The sequence below is a fragment of the Lathamus discolor genome, chromosome 6 (genome assembly GCF_037157495.1).
Source record: "Lathamus discolor isolate bLatDis1 chromosome 6, bLatDis1.hap1, whole genome shotgun sequence".
Lineage (NCBI taxonomy): Eukaryota > Metazoa > Chordata > Aves > Psittaciformes > Psittacidae > Lathamus > Lathamus discolor.
This window is the reverse complement of record NC_088889.1, coordinates 83424311-83430310: the sequence shown is the minus strand read 5'-3', so window position 1 is coordinate 83430310 and position 6000 is coordinate 83424311. Positions and strand designations below refer to the sequence as shown.

The 6000-nt window shown below is 45.6% G+C and overlaps 1 long non-coding RNA gene across 2 annotated transcripts in view; it reads right to left on the bottom strand.

Annotated features, from left to right (window-relative positions):
- Window positions 1-1496: 1496 nt before the first annotated feature.
- The window catches only part of LOC136016683 (uncharacterized), a 34206-nt gene continuing 29702 nt past the window's right edge, over window positions 1497-6000 (bottom strand). For both annotated transcript variants that reach the window (XR_010613672.1, XR_010613671.1), the window contains 2 exons: window positions 2843-2938; window positions 1497-1769 (listed from right to left, as the gene is read on the bottom strand). This is a non-coding gene — a long non-coding RNA (uncharacterized LOC136016683). The remainder of the gene's footprint in view (window positions 1770-2842; window positions 2939-6000) is intronic.

The following is a 6000-nucleotide window of genomic DNA, read 5'->3' as shown; positions in this document are numbered from 1 at the left end:
CTTGAGGCAGGCAGAGAAGAGCTGGTGCTGGGAATAACAAAGGATGTTATTCCTTTGGCTTCCTTTTTACAGCACTTATTTAACAGATGACAATGCAATTTCTTGCATTTAACTTTATCTCAAGTGGGTCAGACAGTCTCTGACTGCTCTTTCTCAATGCAATGGTACATCCGGAGAGGAAAGAACAAAGCCAAGCAAGGCTTGCTAGGAAAATGCATTTAGCACTCCTTTATAAAGGGTCCCAGCATTGGTTTTGGGAAGTGTCACCAGAGCTTTTCTGACTCCAGCTTCAGGAGTTTTGCTAGGTCATTGCTTCTCAGTCATACACATTACAAAACAAGAACAGATATGAACAGCTTAAAAATATGTTTCCACAGGTCAGCATTGCTCCTTCCACTGGGTTACATCTGAGCTTTCCTGTTCTTTATCTGTAGGGATCTACTCCCCAACTAATGCTTTGATATGGCACAAACCCCCAAGAATAAATAAGAACAAGTCTACAGTAATGAGGACAAGACCTGCTTATATAACGAAATGCAAGAGAATAAAACTTGCCTTTTAAGATAAGAAAATAACACCCTGAAAGCCTTCGGTTTGGAACCAAAGTTGTACTACTGCTGTAGTTCATAGTTTAATACATAACGTGATGTGAGTTACCATCAGATGGTTGTGTTCATCCAGGACAGGCATGGGTTTACTTTAATCTCAACTCTTTCTCCTCTATGCAAAAAATACCTTTCCCAAAATGCAAAGGTGGCATGGAAAGTCTCACCTGAAACGGCTCAGCTCTTGTAAAATTACAGCAAACCCAAACCTTATGCAATAAAGCAGCAAGTGTTTGGTAACCCCTCAGGGTGCTATTTCTCAATAGATATCCTGGCACACAACGCCTGACTCCTGAGCCCAGGATCAGGCTCTGACAAAGCCACCCACCCTGTCACTGCTCTGCTCAGTGTCTCCAGTATTTATTAACAGGAAAACAATGCACAGCACCTGACCTCTCCAAACAAATGTTTCTCATTTGAATGCACGATGAATCTCCAGATTGGGTGCATTCAGCAAAAACCCTGTCTTAAACAGCTGATCTTCTACCACCTTTTCTCCCACTCATTTGCTAGAAGGCATCTCCCGAGTGTTTTTCCCCCAGCAAGATATGGAGGAAGGAAATGGATCTCATATTAAAAGGCATCCTCATCAGCAACAAAGAGATCTATGATCAAGGGATATTTACTGTTTATAAAAGAAAAAATAGGCTGCTCTGTGCTGTGCAGATTAGAGGTTTTTTCAAAGGTTTAAAACGAGCTGGCACAAGCCCAGAGACGCTGTAGTTAGTTAAAAGGCAAGAAGTAGGAAGAATTTTAATAACGGAGGCGGATTAGACCATTCCTAATTAACAATATGATGGAGTTCACGCTGCACCAGGGTGACTTTGGGTAGGGAAAACACAGTCTTAGTAGTAAATGAGTATTTATATTTATTTTGTATTTACACTTGAGCTCAGCATAGCAAAGCACTGCCAGAACACACAAAGGAAAAAACAGTTTATTCATGCTCCAGCATTTTTTATGCTCCCCATTTTCTCCTATTCCTCTGCAGGGTAACCCAGACCTCTGAGAGTTGGCACCATCAGCCCTAAGCTCCACACCTCCCCAGGGCTTCAGAAAGACACATGGAGCTGAACTTCTGCCTGGCAGCTCTGTGAGTGGCCTACTTCCCAACAGCAGCACCAAAAGCATCCAAGCCCTCTCTACGCTTGCACTCAACTCTTCCTATAATAAAAAGATAAAGTAAGCCACATTGCAGCCAGCAACAGTCAGAGCTCCTCCAGCACTTTTTGCTAAGCAAGGAGCATAGGGATGCAGAAGCCTTCTCAATTGCATCTCCATGCTGTAGTGACCTGCCATACCCTGCCTGCATTGAAGGCAGTGGTGTGGTTTGATCCCTCAAAAGACATTGGCTCTCATACATGCAGATGCAGCACTTAAGGATATGGTTTAGTAGCAGGCTTGGCAGTCCTGGGTTAATGGTTGGACTCAATATTAACGGTGTTTTCCAACCTAAATGATTCTGTGATTCTATGAGCATCTGCAATTAGCAGCACTTATCCGTTTCATCCATCTCCAGTGCTCGAGAAGCCAACTGTCAGGATAGCTCTAGCTGTTTTAATAAAGCTCAAGCCTGCTGTCTAAAGGTTAGTCACTTTCTAAACTACACTTCAGGTGGCCTGGCTTTGGGGGTCACTTGCACAAAGGACTCTGCTTCCCTTATCCCTTTATGATTTGAAGGCACAAAGCAAACAGAGAAAGAGGCAGAGCTAGCAGGAGTAGTGCTGCAGCCCTTGGAGGGGAGGGCAAGAAGGACCACTGTTAAAAGCCTTCCAGCAACCAGGGAACACGTGGTAAGTGCTCTGATCCAGCACACAGAGAGCAGGATTGATAACATGCTAAAGGGTAGCTTACAGGCTGCAAAAGGACGTGGAGACATGAAGGAGGTGACCTGCATGTGGTAGCAAGGGCTGCTGAACACCTCTGTGCATCCACAGCAGAGTGGAGATCAGCTCTACAGGCCATCTTCCCTCCACCATCCACCTGGGCAGGCCAACCCCAGCTCCCACATCCTGCTCAGTCCTCCAGCTCCATGGTACAATGCCCAAGACATTGATTTGCCTCAGGACCAGCAACTGCATTGCCACAGATCTGCCCACCCCACTCACAGCCAGCTCCCCATTTGGTTCTTCCATTTGTGATGAGCAGAGAAGCAAACATCAGTAGGGTTGCATGGCTCATAGCTACGCTAGACGTGGCAGTGAGTTACTCTGACTCCATTCCTAAAGCTAAGTCACCTGCTGTCTCCAATGTGTCCGTCTGCAGGAGGTCAGTTCAGAGCGGCACAGGCAGAAGCAGAGTCCCCTCTTTCCAGAAGGCAGCAGTCTCATATTCTATCAAGAAAGTCAGTATAACGTTATGCCATGTCATTAATATATGATTCTATGCCACCAAAATCAGATTTTAATGATATTTTCCAGCAACTACTCTCCAGCACACAATCTCTTTGCCATCCTCCCTTTAGACATTGTCATCCTTAGGTGAGTTTATAGTTACTGGTCCTGAATACCCACCCAAACGAAGCTTGAACACCCCTGCTAGGTACTGCAAGGAAAAGCCCATCAAGCTGCAACAGCCCCATTCATTCTCTGGAAGCATTTCATGGCAGCGCAGGGTAACCCTTGAAGCACCACACCTGACCCCAGATCTGTAGAAATGGGGCAGTTAGCACAGCTACAGGGAAGGCTGAGCTGGGAAGTCTGTTGGCACTTCCTAGTGATTGCCCCAGCATCACAGCAGGAAAAGAATACAGATGCCTGAGGCTGGCACTCTGTACCGAGGCCAAACCCAGCAGCACCAAAAACTGCTCTCATTATGAATATTTCTTGCATGTATACATTGGCTTGGGGCAACAAAGCTTCCCCTGACTTCTAATAGAGGGTCAGGGATGAATTTCAAAGGCACAAATCAAATCACTTGCACTGTAGCATCCTACAAAACAAATATCTGAAGGATTTTCTTTATAGATGGTGGATTTAAAAAAAGGCAGAAGACAATACTGCAGTTAATACTAATCTAATGATGGACTGTACAGCAGAACAATGCTTAGCAAATTGGTGCACAATGGCAAGCCTAACCAAATCAGATTAGGAAAGGGGAGGGTGGTGCCAATCATAAGACAGCAACAGAACCGGGTGCAGCCTCTCAATGAAGTACCATCCTGCCAAAAACAGGCAGCCCATCTCACACATCAAGCACGGAGCATTCATCCTAATTCAGACCAGGCTGGCGGGCCCTTAGTGCAGAATTTACACTTCTCAAGGTCTTTTTACTCATTTCCTGTCTTTCTGGTCTGAAAAGAGGCACTGTTCAAAAGGAAGAGGTAAAAATGGGACAGCATCTTAATGCAGAGAACTGGGAACATTTGCATAAAATGAGATTGGAGAGGCTTTCAGCACAGACTGTTTCTGGGTAGAGCAGGGTGGCTTCTGAAGTATCAATTTCACTTCATCAGAGACTAAGTGGAGCAAGACTGGATGGTTTTTAAGACAGTGGCCTTGACAAGACCATTATTCTTTTCCTTTACCCTAAACTGGGACATACATGCTTTGCAATGTCCTGCTGAGGCTAATGCAGCTGCAAGACACCAACACCAGCACTCCACAGAGAACCTGAGCCATTTGTGCTTTCCTTGGAGCCTCCATTACCACACTGGGACAAGTGCCTGGTGCTTTGCATGGCTTTGGTGAAGTGCCACCCACTGTCAAGCCTGCCCTCCTCAAGCAAGTCCCCAGGACCTCAGGATCAGCCCATTTAACTCAAAGCTCTTTCATACCAACCACTCCAGCAACGCAAACCAGTGTCCATTGCCACATGCTGACTTCATTAGAGTGACAGTATCTTTCATATGCTCCATGCCTCACCATGCTAAAAGATCACCTTCCACTCCCTGCTGAAATCTGAGATATGGGGAGAAGTTTTCTTGGTCTATAGAGCTGGCAGAAGGGTTTTGATTCAAGGGGATCCGAGGAGTCAGGCCTTTTTATCTCTGCTAACAAGAGATGATACATTAAGAGCCACCAGCTATTTACCACTGCAAGATGCTCACTGCCCATTCTTGTCCTGAGGACCAGATAAAGGGAAATTGGCCCATGACTGATGTTAGCCATGTTAGTGCCTGGAGGGCTCAGAAACTAAAGATATATATGCACGCAGCACCGGAACCTGTGTGGAGGAGGACAGGTTACAGGGCCATCCTCTGGTAAATTCACTCTGCTTGTCAAAACACAGCAACAAGGAAGTATTCCCATGTTTTTCCCTTGGGTTCTCATTTGAACACTCGTTTCCCTAAAGCTAAGGTTCATACCCAGCAGTGAATTTGTAAAGAGAGGAACTGCACAGCAGACAGCAGAGTTCAGGAAGCTTGAATGAGGTGCAGTACCCAACAAGCTGAAATTCCCTTGGAAAGCAGCAGCCACAGACTCAGCAGCCAGTGTCACTGACACCAGGCAGCTCTAAACACTGCCACCAGCACGTACAAATGCGCAGAGTTCTGATTTCAGTGTCTTGGCTGCGCTTTTTAAATGCGATAACCTTTGGTATAGGATGGGTCACTGTCCAATCAACCAGGGGTTAGGCAAAGAGCAAAACGGGAAGAAAGGATAAACAGAGTGCCAGTTATTTTTTCAGCTCATTTCAGATTCTCTCCATCCCCACCTGAGCCTCTAGCTCCATCCCTTGCAGCTTCTAGCATTTTTCCCCACCATCATGCATCACTTATCACTCCTGCCATTTGGTTCCTCGAGTCCTCACCTAATCAGTGAAAACTTTATCTGCCTCTCCCGAAGTCTTAGCAAACTGTTTCAGAAGAGATGCCAAGAGCATATCTTTCTGCTGACAGGTAAGTCCGGGAAACTGCCTAATCGTGGTCCTGATACCCTGTATGATGGTCCTGATACCCTGTACGACAGTCTATTCAATATGTTATCTGATACTTCATGGCATTAAAAAGAGAACATAAGTTTCTTGAAAAGCTCCTGATGCCAAATCTCAGGCAGCATCTTCAGCTCCAACTGCCCAAACTTGTGCTTACTCATCCATTGTTATTCCCCGCCGCACATTTTCTGAGCAGGAAGTCAAAAAGCTGAACACATTTTAGCTTAAATAATCATGCACTGACACCAACAGCAGCAACTGCTCTAAATCACTGACGTGTCTCATATTTTAGGGTGAAATAAGGTTTTTTGCACTGTATTTCAGCTGGTGCCTTTCCCAGGGAGAGGAATCAGGACAGGAGCCAGGCAGGGCTGGGGTCGGTGCTGGGCAGGCAGGAGCAGGCAGACCAGGAGGGAAGAGTTCAGAGTGATTTTTCCATAGAGGAACAAACTTGAATCAGAGGTAGCAAAATTTACCCAAGCATATAATGGCATATTATTAGTATATACTTACCATATTA